Source organism: Tursiops truncatus, chromosome 13 (assembly GCF_011762595.2).
Source record: "Tursiops truncatus isolate mTurTru1 chromosome 13, mTurTru1.mat.Y, whole genome shotgun sequence".
Taxonomy (NCBI): domain Eukaryota; kingdom Metazoa; phylum Chordata; class Mammalia; order Artiodactyla; family Delphinidae; genus Tursiops; species Tursiops truncatus.
The window spans coordinates 76,129,850-76,147,725 of record NC_047046.1 but is presented as its reverse complement, the minus strand read 5'-3'; the positions used below and the strand labels follow the sequence as shown (position 1 = coordinate 76,147,725).

General features: G+C 45.6%; 1 protein-coding gene across 1 annotated transcript in view; it reads left to right on the top strand.

The window, feature by feature from the left end:
- Positions 1 to 17,876, top strand: part of BCL2 (BCL2 apoptosis regulator) — a 183,172-nt gene that overhangs the window by 111,520 nt on the left and 53,776 nt on the right. The window lies entirely within an intron of this gene.

Genomic DNA, 17,876 nt, shown 5'->3' with positions numbered 1-17,876 from the left:
TTTTCTCCAGATCCCACTCCTGGGCATATATCCGGTTAGTGTCTTTTGAAAGATCTTCAGGAATCTGGCTTTCAAGACATTTTGACCATCTTGTAGAAAGTCTTACATGTCAGTGTTAGATGAAACAAGTGGACTTTCCTTAGAGTGATTTGTTATCCGCTCGAGGTGCAGATAGCCTGGTGGGGAAGATTCAGCCCGAAGCTGGGCATTGTCTTTGTGCCCTGTGGTGAACTGGATATCCGCGCAGCGGAGGAGCAGAAGTCTTTAAGCAAGAGGCCCCGATCTTGCGCTTGATTCCTCTGCAGTGCGGCAGGCTCACTGCCCGATTCAGGCAGAAGGTGCCTGACTTGTCCCAAACCCCTGCTCCATGGGGCCTAGGGCTCAGCGGATTCAGACTTTCAGGCGAACGCCACCCCTTCCTTCAAAGCTTGGGTTTTCTTCCATCACGTGGTGCACTGTCAATTTTCTATCCTCTTTTGCTCTTGACTGTCTGAGACGGCAGGGAGAAACTTTTGCAAGTGCCTTCACAGAGGCATCTGCCCGAATCTGTTGTCATGAATAAATTCTGACACCTGACAAAAGAGTGACGAGACTAACTTTCCTCTACGAGGGGGAAGGGGTAAGTCGTTAGCCCCCTTTTTTGGCTGTAAATCAGGTGTTGTTCTGCCAGCCATTGCGAACATGTTACAAGTCCATTTATCAATACCTACAGCACTGCCTCATATTTGGTTTCCTGTGTCGTAAAGAAAAACCTGCGGATTACTGAAAGTAGGGATTCCAACGAAATGTGGGTTCTACTTCGCTAGATTTGGGGTGAGAGGCTGTGTAACTCTAAGAATACCGGTAGTGGTATCTATCTACGTTCTAAGAATTAGGGAGGCGAGGTTTGTGCCGAATTAAATCACCCTGTCTTATCTGTGAGGCTTCCTGCAGAACGAAGGCAAAAATAAACCCAAACAAACAAAACAGGAACATGTTTGAAAACAGTGAGGTGTGTGCTTCCCGAGCAGTAAAGATCTTGAAACAGTCCTTGAAACTTTCCTTGCAGACCTGCTTGCTTGCTTGAAAGATGCTTTTTTGTGGCGGGAGGGTGTTGTTTTGTTGTTACTGTTTTGGTTTTGGTTCTTACTACCATATTTACCCCGTGTGTGGTTGCAGATGTCAGGGTTTTCTTGATAAAAAGGGGAGGGGAGATAAGATGCCACCGCCCGCAGCACGGCGTAGGTGGGATGAGCCCAGCTAGCCGTGTGTGTGTGTGTGTGTGTGTGTGTGTGTGTGTGTGTGTGTGTATGCGTCTATCTGTATGTATGTCTGTGTGTGTCTGTATGCGTCTCTGTCTTGGTGTGTATGTGTGTCCATGTGTCTCTGTGAGTCTCTGTGTATGTCTGTGTTTGTGTGTATATGTATGTCTGTGTGCTTCTCTGTGTGTCTCTGTGTGTTTGTGTGTTCATGTGCCTGTCTGTGTGTATCTGTGTGTGTCTGTGTGTACCTCTGTGTGTGTCTCTGTGTGTTTGTGTGCCCGTGCGCCTGTGTGTGTTTGTGTATCCGTGTGTCTGTGTGTCTCTGAATGTTTGTGTGTCCGCCTGTCTGTGTGTGTCTGTGTGTGTTTGTGTGTCCATGTGTGTCTGTGTGTGTTGGCGCGGACGCAGGTACCTAGGATTTTCAGGCTAAACCTTCCTCAGCATCACTGTTCTCTTTTCCTCTAACGGAAACTACTTCACTTTGTTGTGAAAGCAAACACAGTGACTTTCTTACAAAATAAAGACCAAATAATCTGAAACGCTCAAATAAAATCTACCTTATGACCCAATATTAAAAACATAGACATTTTCCATGGAGAAATTCCCACCCCGGGCTGAGGAAGACAGGCCAGTTTAGCTTGAGTTTCTTGCTTGTTTGTGTTTCTTTTCCACCCCCTGCCCCCATTTGCCAACGAGAGATGCTGTCTCACCGACTACACATACCACCTCTCCGTATCTGCCCGGTAATGAATGGCTTTCATTTGAACTTAAAACATGAGGTGGCGATGGGAGAAGGGTGAGGATGAGAGCTTGGACATGACATTATCTCGTGGAAGCTTTCCTCCCTGCCTCCCCCTCTCTCCATCGCTGTTCCTGTCGTTACCCTGGCTTCCCAGACGTGAGCTCGCAAAGGCCAGCCCTAGCAGTGATTGTCAGCTCCCAGGCAGTGTCCCTCGGAGGCAGCCCCCAACCCCCCGCCCCCTGCTAGTAATTTCACAGAAAGTTTGGCAATAGTTTGGCTTCCCAACGCCTCCTGCCTGATTGCCGCAGAAGGTGGTACCATGAGAGCTCCCGGGTCCTGAGTTCTCACCACATGATAGTCACAGTGCTAGGGGCTTGCCTTGCACTATCTGAGTCCCGAAGACCGCAGGCAGGTACGGGCATTTTCCTCATTTTCAGACGAGGGGACCGAAGCTCAGAGAAAGTGAATGGTCTGTGGCCGATAGCACAGCTCCGAAGGGCCAGCCTGGGGCTTGATCCCGGGGTGGACTCTGAAGGCCAAGCTCTCGGACACTGCAGCATCCTTGGAAGAAGCCAGGCCCTTAGGAGCACGTTCAGGTCTATTTCAACCCTTATGAATTTGGCAGCCACGTGTCACCAAGCCATAGCTTTCTTACCTGCTTTAGGAAAATGTTACTTTTTCTCACCTGGTTTGATATCATCCTCCTATTTCCTCTTCTAAGAAATCAAAACAAGGGAAAGATAGGGCTTCCCTGGTGGCGCAGTGGTTGAGAGTCCGCCTGCTGATGCAGGGGATATGGGTTCGTGCCCCGGTCCGGGAAGATCCCACATGCCGCGGAGCAGATGGGCCCGTGAGGCATGGCCGCTGAGCCTGCGCGTCCGGAGCCTGTGCTCCGCAACGGGAGAGGCCACAACAGTGAGAGGCCCGCGTACCGCAAAAAAAAAAAAAAAAAAAAAAAAGGGAAAGATAGATTTGAAGAATTGTTCTTGGCCACTTCTCGTTGTGAGGTGCAGTCTGGGAGATAGAGGTTAGATGCTAAAAAAATGGGATTATATGAATTATATATATTTATATATATAAATGATTAAGAAGAAAAATTGGTGCAACGTGGACTTAAGAAATCCAGGAAATCCAAGCCAAGGGGAAGTCATGGCTGTAATGCTTCAGGTTCCTCTGTGCCCCAGCCTTCGGGGAGGCCGTTTGGATTTCACCCCGTGTGATAAAGGCCCATGTGATTCTTTCTTGCTGCCTGAGTTAACGAAGCATCTTAACAGTACGAAATGCTCGGCTCTCGTTAATTTTCCATAGGCCCACTTGACTTTGATCGTTTCATTTGAAGGCCCCAAAAGACCATATAGAGGGAGAAACCATCACATTCTATCTCTTCCTCCAGTATGTGTATTTCAATCCCAAATGATGCCTTTCAATCAGGAAAAAGGTTTTAGGAACCAAATGACTAAGTTACACAACTAAACTTTCCCCCTCCTCCTTCATTAATAATTATTATTGACTCTCTTCTCGGCTAAAACTCATTTCAAAATCTGCACAAATGAACTTTTTCCAGAACTGAACCTTTTAAAGGCTATATTTGAAATATCTTGAAGCCTAAGAGAATAGCTTCTAAACAAGTGACACATTGATTTCCTCTTACCCTGAATTATTTCTCGCCTGATTTTCCTGAGGTTGTTCCTGAAACATTCTTTGTGGTTCACTGAACACAAAAAACAAGCTGTGTACCAGGTCTGGTGGGCGGTGGAGTGGAGGTAGTTCTAGGGGTTTTCATGGAGCATAACTTTTGTGGAGGAAATAAGACGCTTCGACAAATAGCCGAAAGGTAACGTAGAGGATTGTCAAGTGCTGTAATTTTAAAGCTGATTATTACAGACCTAAAAGCTGGTTAAATTACAGTTTTATTGAATGCTAACGAACTATTACTCCCCTCCTGCACAGAATTTTTTAAACTCTTTACTTCCTCTGGCTTATAATTACGGTGACCACTTTTTCCATACCAATAATTAAGACACATGATCTGACAAAGGATTCTTGTACCACTTCTAGGTGTGAGACCACCCATAGCTAGATTTTTTTTTTTAAGCAGGCTTTTTGAGGCCGGCTCTATAAAAAATAGAGGTTTGTTAAATAGGTGTGTTTTTAGACTTTTCATTAAAACCCCACCATACAAACAGTATTTTATTTTGTATCTGAATCCACATGTTGTATCCTAAAGCACAATTTTACAGCCTAAGGGTGTGTGTTAGCCTGTTCATAAAAACATACTGCTGGATGGAGTAATAATACCTGCCATTATCCAGGTATAATAAAAAGGTCCCAAGGGGTCTGCTCCAGGTCTTTAATTTTCCTTTTGAAGATAAAGCTCCTTATTTCACTTTCAAGGTTCAATGTTTTTGAACCTTGCAAATGATTACCGTTGAGGCGTGCCAGATGTGAGCAATTGTGAGCAGTAGTTCTTGAAAAGAGTGACTTTTTCTTCCTTATTTGCTCCCCTTTATCATCTGTGGTTTCTGTACGTGTAATTTTTCACAACAGCAAGGCCATGTGGATGGATACCGGCCGGGCTGCCCTAGTCCAGGCATTGGGACTTTTGAACTTTCAGAGATAAAATAGGCCCGTGTTGAGCATTTGAACTCGTTGAAACCAAGGCCCGCTTGGCCAAATATTAAACAACTTACCCGGAGCCACGCTGCTTGCTGGTGGCAGACCCAGCTCTCCGACCAGGGTAGGTTTCTCTTCCCCAGTATGATATTTTCTTCTGTTCGGGACTCACTCTGGTCAATTCCCAACCACTCTGATGTCGGGGCAGCCCCAGCCCTGGAGAGGCGATGACAGGAGAGGTGGCCTTGTGGGCACCCTCAGGCTGACCCTCAGCTATCTGGAAGTTGAGTTCAAGGCCGGTTATATTATGGTGGTTCCCACTTTCCTGGGGATCATTGACCTGCTGATCCGGGAGCCCTTGGGACCAGACTTTTCCCATTGATTTGAGGTTGAAGTATCACAACTGCTCTCTCCAATAGATGATTCTGATCACTTATTTTGTAAGAAGGCTGCATTTATAAGTTGATTGTCTGAATGCACTTTCAGAATACATCTCTTCCATCAAAAACATACAAGACAATTCAGCTATTAAGACACTTGACCTTTAAATGTAACCTTGTGTCACTGTAACCTCTCATTCATGCATTCAGTGACTATTCATTGAGCACCTACTGTAAGGCAAGCCTTCTTCTGGGTGTTGAAGATACAGCTCTGAACAGAGAAAAATTCCAGCCCTTTTGCTGAAATGCCATTGGATGGCGTTAATAACTGTGCCCCCCAAATTAAAACTCTTAGCTTGCTAAAAATGTGGACTGCCGTGGAAGCAGCACACTGAAGGAACAGTGAGCTGACAGTAATTGGGTATCTACAACTTTGCCATGTGCTGTGTTGGGTACTTTATCTCATATAATCATCATAACAACCCTGTGAAAGATGGATATGATTATCTTTATTTTTTACAGATGAGGAACCAAGGTTTAGGAATGTAATCTGTCTTGCTCAAGGTCAGGCCAGTAAGGAAATCAATCTACATTGGTCTCACTAACATGCTAGATTTGATCGTATCATTTGAGAACCATGTATTTGATGTCTGGCCACCGTACTATCACGGAAAGACAGGTTGAGAAACCTTAGGGCACATTTTTGCCAATGTTAATAATATATATCTAGTAATGTTATTTCACCGGCCTCATTGGAAATATTTGAAATTTAGTTATTAAGTCCATGTTCCATTTATGTCTATTTATTTAAGTTTCTGAATAGCAGTGATCACTGTAATACCCTCTCCTTTCATAACAAGCATCTTTCCCTAGAACACCTCACCCCAGATTAGCTGTTTGAGGACCACAATGACATGTGCTTCTCAGATAACACAGGACCTTGCATTTGGCTCAGAACTTAGTGGTTGACTGCTAAAAATAAGTCTTTAATGGTTGATTGGGACATTCATCGTGGGGGGCTGATACTTGGGAGTTTGCTTCTTCGTATCAAGAAACATGTTTATGTATAGCTGCAGAACTGATGAACCTCGTTTCTTTGATGAAATGCATTAAGGATTTCAGAGATATTTTTGTCCCCAGAAGTAGTTAACAGAAGTATGGGATCTGCTGGTGCTTGGGGACCCAAATCCTTCTGTGTGTCTCAACCCAGAGAGGAGACTGGGGCCGTATTTCTGGGGAAGAGTGAGAGGCGGGATTACGTCTGGAAGTTGGGACAGCGGCAGGGGGAAGGTCTTTTGCTGACTTTGGTCTCGACCAAACAAGGGTTGGTATCCTGGCCTGTGCTGTGGCCGTGGTGTCACAGGCTGATGTCATCCCAGGAACCCAGCTGCCCTCAACGCTTCTCACTGATTGGGGGAGGGGGATCCAGAGACAGGGGCTCTTCAGCTGCCCCCTCTCCCCACTGTCTCTGGTCGTCTCTCTAGTTTGGGGTCTTTGCAGAAGAGTTTTTCTTCAGTTCATCTGATCACCCCCAGTACTTCCCGTCACGCTTACGGGAATCCCCAGACTCCTCGTCCTGATTTACAAAGTGTTTCACCACCTGACCCCTTCGCAACTCGCAGGTCCGTGGCTCACGAGCCACGTGGGCTGATTCCTGACCCGTAACAGCAAGCTCACCTCTGAGGGCCTTTGCTACCTGTGTCTTCTGCTGGGATTATAGTCCTCCTAATTGTCCTGGGACTGCTCCTTCTGGCCTTTCAAGTCCCTGTTTAAATGTCACATCCTCAGAGAAGCTCCCCCTGACCACCCGGTCCTCCCCACCCCTATCACCCTACTTTCATCTTCTGGATGTTTTCATATTGTATAGTCAGTGCTTGGCGTGTTTATTCTTTCAGCTCCGCAAAAGCAGGGACCATGCGTGTCTTATTCTCTACAACACCTCCCAGCACCCAGGGCAGCGGCACATAGTAGTTGATTGAACAGCTGTCAGATGAAGGAAGGAGGTCCTCAAACTGTAGGTGACTTAAATATCGCAAGCTGTGTTTTCAGGAGTTTTTTTATTGGAGCATAGTTGATTTACGACGTTGTGTTACTTTCTGCTGTACAGCACAGTGAATCAGTTATACATATACATATACCCACTCTTTTTTAGACTCTTTTCCCATATAGGTCATTATGGAGTATTGCGTAGAGTTCCCTGTGCTCTACAGTAGGTCCTTATTAGTCATCTATTTTATATCTATCTATCTATTTTATATCTAGCAGTGTGTGCTTCCAATGTATCCTTCCCCTCCTTCCCCTCCCCAGTAACCATAAGATTGTTTTCTACGTCTGTAACTCTATTTCTGTTTTGTAAATAAGTTCATTTGTACCATTTTTTTAGATTCCACATATAAGCAATATCATACGATATTTGTCCTGCCCTGTCTGACTTACGTCACCCAGTATGACAATCTCTAGGTCCATCCATGTTGCGGCAAATGGCATTATTTCATTCTTTTTTATGGCTGAGTAATACTCCATTGTATATATGTACCACATCTTCTTTATCCATTCGTCCGTCGTTGGACACTTAGGCTGTTTCCATGTCTTGCCTATCATAAATAGTGCTGCAATGAACACTGGGGTGCATATATCTTTTCAAATTATGGTTTTCTCCGGATATATGCCCACGAGTGGAATTGCTGGATCATACGGTAGCTCTATTTTTAGTTTTTTAAGGAACCTCCATGCTGTTCTCCATAGTGGCTGTTTTAGGTTATTTTTAAAATAATGCGAAAGAAATAAAAGCCACGTCCTTTTTTTTCAAAATTGCATCCTCACCTCAACATTTAGCTCCTTCTGATTGGTCAGAGATGAATCAGTCATATACAACAGCCTGTCCTAAGGGGATCCAAACATGCTGCTCGTTTACGCTTTGCAAACAAACTATCCTAAAACCGTACTCCCTGGCACTGATTTCAGAATCTCCACTTAATGCATCAGGAAACTGGAGGGCTCATCCTGGACTTCAGGACTGGTTTCACTTCTTCTGTAAGCAGCTGCTCTGTACGGATACCCACAGTGAGTGATTTCCCTGAAACCTGCCTCAGATGCTCAAATAGAGTTTGATGGATTTGACACACACAAAAAGCACTTTTTCATTTCGAGTAAGTTAGTGGTGACACTATTGAATACAAATGATAAGTTCCTGAATATCCTGGAACCTCATGAAAATTTTTCTGGCTAGAAAGTGGGATACAGTCAAAGATAGGCCTATCATAGACCTACCAAGGGGATTTATAGCTACTAAAAGACAGATTCTTAAAGTGGTTTCATTTGCTGGGACATCCCCATGGTTTCTAGAGCTTGGAAACCATCACCAGGGTCTTGACCTTCAGAAAGGGGGCTGGGAGGAAAAGGCCTTCTTCCCTTGCAGGGGGAAGGGATGGTACAGGGGTTGTGGTCCTGCTTTCTGAAAAATGAGATGTGGTCTCTGGTGAGTAGAGACTTAACTCTCACAATACTGTTGGTGTCTGGCTTCTGATGCTTTATGGAACATGTCTTCGTGCTTGGAGGTGTAACCTTATTAATTTGGGGAGGAAATGTAGATTGAGTTTCAAAAATCTGACTTTTGCAAAACTTTTAGAAAATTAAAAAAAATAAATGAGGGGCTACGTTTATATTAGCAAATCACAGAGAATATATACTGTGGCATAAAATCATTTAGTCAAGCTTCGCATGGAAACCAGTGACTTAATTACTCTAATCTCAGTGGTGTCCTGTTAACTGGGAGATCTTTATCAAGGGTGGATTTAACAAAGCTACTTGGGATATTCTGACTACAGGGAATGATGGGAAATAGCTCTTTTTCAAATTTTTTATCCTGGTTGGCAGGGTGGGTGGGGTGCAGTGGGCATCTGTCCTTTTGCTCAGTTTGATGGTAAAGAAAAGAATGAGAACTTTTGATGGTGAGATCAGGGGTGAGTAATATGGTAAATTCCCGTTTGTCTGAAGTACAGTAAATGCTTGCATTAGCTAGAAGAGTGAGGTGTTCTGGTTAATTCAACCCTCTGTTTAACCTAGACCACTTCTTTATGACTAGTTTTTACAGAATTTAATACAACAAAACACACCTAACCCCAAAACTACACCAGACACGCGTATATCTCTTTGAATGATTCAGAAGATACTTGAGGGTTTCCCCAAGCCTCGGGGTCAAAACATATCAGTTATGTTGGACGTGGTCGTTGGTAGGGATTTGGGGCTGAGAAAAGGCTGGCCTGTGACTGCTGGTTGGAAATAGCACTTGCATTTCCTTGGGGGAGGGATGGGGGAGAGGGAGGGACGTGGGGAGCTTTGAATCATCACTGCTGTTGGCCGGAGGTGAAGGACGGTTCTTATTTTCCCAGGTCCCATCAGGCAATCTGTGAGGCTTTTATTGGCCTTATAAATACAAATACACACAGACCCTAAAGTGAGATAACGTATGTGAAGCATTTAGTGCTGGGTTGGACACACAGAGAAACCCTCAGTCAGTGCAGGGTCAGTTGAACACGTTTATCTGTGATTCGTTTGGTTAACTGTTGCTTTTTTCTTCTGGGTGTCGGAGAGCTCTTCCCACACCTCCTCCTTGGCTGGAGGAACTTTATCTGCCTGGGCGAGGACCACTGGCATTACTTACATTTTCTTAAATGAAGCGTCTGCAGATGAGAACTGCAAGGAACTATCATGAATTTAAGGGTAAAGAGTGAAATCAGTTAATATTATGATTTCAGATTGTACCTTCATCTCTGGGACAAGAGAGAGAATTAGGCAAGTGTGAAAAAGTCTAGGTTTCTTGTTGTTGTTGTTTTCTTCATACTGTTAAAGGAAGGGTAGAGTCTTATACATTGTTTGGAGGGTAATTTGACCTTAATTTTGAAAATACTAAGTTTACGTACCCTTGGACTCACCAATTTCACTTCTAGGAGGTTTTCCTGCATATATGTAAGGACATCCATTGTGGCATTATTTATTTTGTTTTTGCAGCAAAAGCCAAAAAACCAACAAGCAAACTGGGGGGAAAAAAGAAAAATATGTGTGTAGGGGGCTGGCTAAATGATGGTAAATTGTTTATATGAACTAAAATTCAGCTGTTAAAAACGTGATCGATAGACATGAAGTCACATAGAAAGATGCCCAGTTATTGTAGAGCGGAAAAGTTGAAGTCTCTATAGAGCATTTGATCTCATACATGAGGGAAAAAAATAGATACATGTATATATGCATGTATGCCCATAACATTTTCTGGAAGGATATACAGTATGTTGTTCTGTTATTATAGTATAATTTAATAGTTATGAGTACTGTGAGTTACAATGAATAATTATGACAAATCAATACAAATTAAGATTAGTTGATATACATCTATTGTTTATTGTAAAATGGGTACTATTAAATTACTTAAAAGTTTGCTCTGGGCTTCCCTGGTGGCGCAGTGGTTGAGAGTCCGCCTGCCGATGCAGGGGACGCGGGTTCGTGCCCCGGTCCGGGAAGATTTTACATACCGCGGAGCGGCTGGGCCCGTGAGCCATGGCCGCTGAGCCTGCGCGTCTGGAGCCTGTGCTCCGCAACGGGAGAGGCCACAACAGTGAGAGGCCCGCGTACCGCAAAAAAAAAAAAAAAAAAAAAATTTGCTCTTCTATGTTCTTTAAGGATTTTCTAGTTTGTCTTCTAATTTGGTTATTCAGACCTTTATGCATGTCATATACATAGTTAAACTTCAGTCCAGCTTAGGGTCATTCGTAATTTCCAGAATGATGCTTTGACTGTTTCTCTGACAGTGGAGGAGGTGGTGGTGACCACGCTGGTCATTACTTATCGGACGCCCACCTATGTGCCAAACACTTGTACTTATATTTTCTCTAGACCTCACAAAATTCTGAAAGATGATGAGGAAACAGAGGCTCTACCAACTTAAGTAACTCGCCGGGAAGTTGGAGCCAGGAGGTTTGGGAACCAGCAGTCAAACTGGGTCTAACTCCAAAGACCGTGCTATTTCCATATGTCCTTCTGCCGGATATGTGGCACTGGTGAATTAATTTTTCAGAGAGTCTGTTTTGCTGTTGAAACAGATAATTTTGAAAAAAAAAGAACAGAAAACATGCTTTGTTTGTTCTTATTCTTGCTTTCTAGCACATTCCACTCATCACTGTTATTAACTATTTCTTCCGCGCTTCACATTTGTCTGAACTTGGAACATATGCTCACGAAGCTGTTGGAAACGTCCCAAGCCTATTTGATTCTGCTGATGTTTCCGTAGTGTGCACCCACCCGGCGTTTTCGGGGCCCAGTGCAGTATGCCATCTGAGAACTACTCCAGCCTTCAGGGTTGGACCTGATTCAGATGAGAATGCCATACCACTGTTTATTTTCTTGAAATAAAGAACAAAGAAAAATACAAGAGCGAAATCTGCTTTTGAAAACATTCAAGTAATGTCCTTTTTATTAGTTGAACTAATTTTAGGCTTGGCCTGGTTTTGCTTCTAGAGATTTCCACAGTTCCATGGGGTTCACCCAGGGTGGCCATGTAGCAGTAACGATACCAGTCACAGGACAGTCCTTCTTGAGCCCCCATCTCCCTTCTTGCTTTTCTGTTGTCTTTCATCCATTCTTTCCTTCAGCTCTTTCCTGAGATCTGGTCTTTATCTGAAGGTGATCCTGGCATTTTCAACCCAGTAAGATAAGTGGGGTTGGTTGGCATAGGGGGCTATGTCCATAAAATGGGCATCTGACCCAGTTTTAGGAAAGGCTTATCATTTAGAGGAAATGATAATGATTCTGAGTCCTGAAAGAGAAATAATAGAGGCGCCCAGTTATCTAGGAAGAGAGATCAGAATGTGTAGAAGCCCAGAGGTTCTCCCAGAGAACTCGGTGTATCTGTGCAGCTGTGTCTCCAAGTGTCTGACCTTCTCTTTTGAATGAGGTTATTGACTACACATTAGGCCCTTGACCTTGTTAAAGGCTCATATCATATCAGTGTGACTAGGGTACAAAAACATTCATGGAATAATTGACATTTTTTCTGAAAACTGCTACAACATCGTTATTGATAGTGTGAGTATTTGTGACTCTTACATCTTCCATATCTGTCCCATCTTCCTAAATTCACATTGGCAGATGACGTACTTGGTCAAGGAGAAAACTTTAGGGACTTGTGCAGAATGAAACGATAACTGCCGATTCTTGAAAAGGGACTGTTGGTGTAATATCCTTCTTGCAAAAACAGGGAAATGCCTAAGGCTGGAGTTCCTGTTTTCAGTAAGGAAGATGGATAGTCACAGGAGGAGAGGACAAAAGAAAACAGAATACCCCAGCCTTAGGCTATGTGTTTGGGCTTGCTTTGTCACTGATGTAAACATCAAATGACAGTTCTTCCTTCATTTCTCTTCCTGCGTCCAGCACTAAGGCCTGCTTCTAAACCTTGAGTTGTGTTCACTCCTGGCAGCGCATAAGCCTGGTTTCCCAGGTTATATATGCCATAGTTTGGGCTCTCATCTGCTCTCCAGCAATTCGAGGAAATCTTTCTTTGGAGTTCTTTTCCCAATTCTATTTCAACACCTAAATTTGGTTTTTTGCCCATGAATATGAAAACTGAAAGAGTGAAGATCAAATTTGGAAATGCACGTGTGCCAGCGCACCAGTCAGCCTGAAAAGATAAGAATATATATGCGTATATGTGTGTGTGTATATATATATTCTTCAGAAAGTCAGCTGAGAAAAAGAGGCAATTGTATTACAGCTTTAAACTGACAGATCTATTCTGGTTCAAGGTCAACCATAAGTGGAATTGTAAAGAAATGATAAAAAAATATACAATTAATATTCAGGGTCAGAATGGTCATATCATATACAAGATGAATTTAGCTAAAAGAGAAACAGTAAAATGCTATTCTTTTAATAGACAACAAATGTCCACTAATTATAAATTAAAGAGAATAAGTAGTTCCCTTAGATTAAAAAAAAAACCTAGTTGGAAACTGAGAATCCTGTAGTAAATCCTAAGCACTGTAGGGTGCGTTAGTCACATGTGTGTAATAAAGACAGTAAATCGACATAAGTACGGCTACGATGAAATGTGTATAAAGCACTTTGAACTCCACAGAAGTAAGCAAAGTATAAATAGATAGCATGCTCAGGCAGGGAGAAAATCAGTGCTATTTTAGCACTTGGGCTAGTGATAATTTATTGTTCAGGCTCTTCGGTTGAGCCAATGTTTATATGGTGCTGTATATTAACTGAGACAAAAATAGTCTGTACACATCACTGTCCTGGACAGATTCCTGAGTGATCAGCAGAAACTGTTCCAACCGACCACTCCCCTACAAGCAAGGGATTTATGATATTTTAAATATTCATCCTAAAAATCCAAGCTGTTTTGACAATTTGTTTGGTAATATATCTGGTTCAAAGAGAAGCGGTGTGGCCTAAGTAATGGAAAAAGACAAAGTGGTTAACATTACAAACTCAGGGCCCAGATATGCCTGGATTCAAAGCCCAGCTCTGTCACTTACTGGCTGTGTTGACCTTGGGCAAGTTACTTAACCTCTCTGTGCCTTGTTTTGCTCGTCAATAAATGGGGTGACTAATAGTACTGAGCTCACTAGGTTGTTGGGAAAGTGAAATGACCTAATACAGTGAAGCGTGTAGAACAGTGCCGGACGCGGAGAGAGTGTAAACTGTCCTCATGTCTTTTCTCATCCTTTCCCTTCCGTGTGGGTCGTTTTCAATGACCATCCCTCGAGCACTTCCCACGTGTCAGGCACTTTGTTCCCACCCCGCTTAGCCTTGCCTGTACCTTACGAAGTCACAAACCGTCAAGCATTTGGACCCAAGTCTATTTGATTCAGGACCCCATCCTTTTTATCATGACACTAAGCTGCTTTTCCTTAGAAATACCTCTTTCAGAAAGCCTTTTGAGTTCAACTCCACCCAATTCTGGCTCACTCCTCTATCTATATATTTATTTGTGACATTGCATACGTTTGATCTTTTTAGTTTATATCTCCCCAACTAAATCCTGTGTTCTTTGAGAGGAAGCATCTCTCATAACTCCTTCTGGGCAACCTTAGTGACTGCCTTTCAGTCTGATTATATCAGAATCAGACATGGCTGAGGGATTAAACAGATCTGAATCTCTATCAGCTGTGAAGTTTTCCATACACCTAAGAAGCGGAACAGATGCTCACTGCTTCCGTAGAAATCATGCACAGCGTCCGAGCCCTGTGAAATGCAGGCAGTTCTGAATCTGCATCCAGTCTTCACTCAAGAAAAAGTGCAGTAATCCAAGAAGTAGCCATGGAAGCCTTTCAGCTGTCTGTCGGGCTGTCACCATGGGAAGACCGCGAGTGTGGCCTCCAGGAGACTCCCAAGGGCGGCGTTACTGGCTGAATTCAGCTCAGTCCAAGGTCTGAACTTCATCCTGGCAACTCGAAGATCTGATTTGTTCATTCCTCAAGGACAGATTCGTCTCTTAGGGACCGACTCCCATGAACAGCCCACTGGACAGGTGTTCAAACCAGAAGGCCAGTGTATTCATTTGTAATGAGACATCGTGTGCTTACCTGCCCCAGCCCATGCTCTGTCTCTGGGCAGGTTTTCTTTGGAAGCCAGATAGGCTTGGTGAGCACAGAATCTGAACAAGGAAAGTTAGGAGACTGGGTTGGTTTCAAGATAATGGCACCGAGGGCTTCCCTGGTGGCACAGTGGTTGAGAGTCCGCCTGCCAATGCAGGGGACATGGGTTCCAGCCCTGGTCTAGGAAGATCCCACATGCCGCGGAGCAACTAAGCCTGTGGGCCACCACTACTGAGCCTGTGCTCTAGAGCCCGCGAGCCACAACTACTGAAGCCCATGCGCCTAGAGCCTGTGCTCTGCCACAAGAGAAGCCACCGCAATGAGAAGCCCGCGCACCGCAACTAGAGAAAACCCGTGTGCAGCAAAGAAGACCCAACGCAGCCATAAATAAATAAATAAATAAATAAATAAATAAATAAATAAATAAATAAATAAATAAAATCAAAAAGAAAAAAAGATAATGCCACCGAGATAACGTCCCGTGCTTACTCCTAAGATTGCCTCGGTTAGTTGGCCAAGGCTGGCATGGAAATGACCAAGGTTGGCTGCCCTGGCTCACTGACCAGCAGCTGACACGTCTCCGTTCTGATTGGCAGAGTCGTCTCCTACGAACACCCGTAGGGTTGGAGTCAATGATTTCAGGATCGGATACGTTCGGTTTCTTTAAAGTGCCTTTACTTCTCTGTTCTGGCCGCCATGTATGCGTGCCTGTACGGCCCTGGAGATGGCGCATATCTGCGGGCCAGGGCCCAGGGCAGGCTCTCTTCCCCGTGGAATGGACTGTTGGTGCCCCTTGGCAAGCCGCCTTCCAGTGCAGCTCACAGTGGGGCAGGAAGAGAGGGGTACAGTTATTCTTGCTGAAATCGGTCACACCACTTAAAGTACACAAGAGATAGGAAGGAGAAGAGAGCAAAGGGATTCTCTCCGGGCAAGTGTTTATTCTTCCAACTGTGCGATTACAGATGTCCATATCGAGTCCTCAGACACGTTTGCTCAAGCCCCCCAACCCTCATAAAAAAGGGTGATGTCACGACTTCCCCTTCCTCTGAACTCCTGCCGCACGTGTCACCATTCAGATGCCACCCCTCGTCTTCGGTCACCTTTTTCAGAGCTGGTTTAGTTCTTGATGTCTTTGAAACTCCTCTCATGTTAGAAGCATGAGCGCTTCAGCTCTCCGAGGTACCCGCGGGCACAGCTGAGCGGCGGCCACGAGGGGGGCCCCCTCTGCAGCTGTCTCTCACGAGGAACAGCTGTCCCGAGCCCACTGTCCCTAAGCATCTCTGTGCCCCCCGCCCCCCTTGCGTCAGTGGCTCAGCTAGAGTGCAGTCTCGTGGGGTCGGGGGCAGGTCCCACTACAGCAGGTCCTACGGGAGGCCTGATTTCCTCACCTGGGGGGCCTGGAGGAGCAGACACCCCACCTCTGCTCTTCTCGCCTCGATCTTGGCCCACAGCCAAGGAGAGGGGTGGACAGAGGGGTCTTGCCCTGCTCTCGCTGGTGGCTTGCCCTCAGGGCAGGCCCTCGCCCCTTCTGCACTCCCATCTGCCGACTGGTCTCACTACCTGTGGAAAGCCCCGTGTTTGTTATCCTTCCCCAGCACGTCCTGGTCTGTGGCAACTCGTGGGTTTGCGCCCACTGTGGATATTCAGTATGACATGGATTTGCCCAGTCACTGGTGACCTGCGTGCACCAGGCTTTGCACCAAGTGCTGGAGATGTGACGTGCTCTCCGCGGCAGTACCGCGACCTCACTGGGTTGCGGGAGCCTCCTAACGCTTTAGTGAGGCTCTGTTTCCAGCCCACTCATCCCTGATGGGCTGCAGTCCGTATTAGATGGGGAATCCTTTGCAATGAGTTATCCTTAGACAAACGACCAAAGTGGGAACATGAGGTTGTGTTGGTCCGAAAGACTTCCTTAAGGAGACTGGTGCGGAGCAGAGCTCTGTGTAAGATTTCCTGTCCTTCTTGTGGGTGTGTGTAATGAAACTGGGGAGCTGGTTTGCAGAATGGGTGATGAAGCCAGTTTTATGGGCTTCTTTATGGTGCTGATCTCACCAGGAGAGAGTTGGCACAGTCACTCGTGTACCAGGTTGTTTGATATGCAGGGAGGCCGTGGTAGCATTGCTGCTTCCCGTTACCCACCCCATGGCCTCCCCGGTCCCAAGGGAGCAGCATATGTTCTCCCCGAGCCCCTCTGAGGAGACCAGACAAGGCACGCTCTGCCCATCTAGGGGCTGGATCCTCGGCCCGTGTGGTCAGCTGGTGTAGTCAGGTGTTTTCTCAGCGGATGCGGCTGGAGTGTCACCTGAGGCCACCTCACGCTTCTTCGTGGTGCTCAGTTTACCACAGTGGCCGGTGGTCAGCCATGCGTGTGTTCAGGTGAGTTTCTGGATTCGGCAGGTTGTGTCCGGCAGCTTTAGGTAAGGCTGGGCTCCTCCATCGTAGCTGCATGCTAGAAGCACCCGGGAGAATTTAAAAGCCTCATGCCCAGGCTGCGTCCTGAACAGATTCCTCCAGACTCCCTACAGGTGGGACCCGGGACCCCCCTAGTGATTGTGTGAGTGACTGTGTTCGCAAGACCTGGGACCCACTGCTGTAAGGAAAGGAGAGAGGATGGAAGGTAAAGCGAGATAAGAGGAAAGAAGGGGACCGAGAAGGAGAGAAGCAACAAAGGGCTGCCCAGCTGTGGTGGAGAGAGGTGGTCCCTAGCCAGCAAGTTCCTGGTGCTTGCCACGAAAGGGTAGTGTGCCAGCCGAGACCCCGGCCCCCAGGACGTGAATGTGAGGAACCGAGGCCGTGCTGGAGTCAGGTTGTGGTCGAATGCGTCTGGTCTTGCCATCAGACGCACTATTTACCAGCTGTGTATGCCTGGACATGGGGCTCCCCGAACCTCCCTGAGGTTCCAGGTCCTCTGACCCTCCCTGCAGGGCTGTGGGATGGGTTTGATGGAACGACGGTGAAGTTGGCCCATGCCAGGCGTTCTGCAAGTGTAGCTTCGTAATAAGAAGCATTAGAAGAAATGTCTATTAATATTTCAATAAAGCTTTACCAACTCTTCTCATCAGTTATTTCGCTCTGCTCTCCTGAAAGGCAGCGGTTCTGAAATAATTGGTTTAGCAGCATTGATACAAAGTATAGAGGCCAGGCTCCCAGAAGGACCTGTATTTTCACCAGCCCCCTGGGTGATTCTGATACAGCCAGAGCCGGGGAGCCTTTCTGAAAGGGAAAGCCGGGTCCTCACCCTCTGTAGTGAGGACACAGAAGGATCACATAGAGGCGCCGGCGATGCTCTGTAACGGAGCCCCAC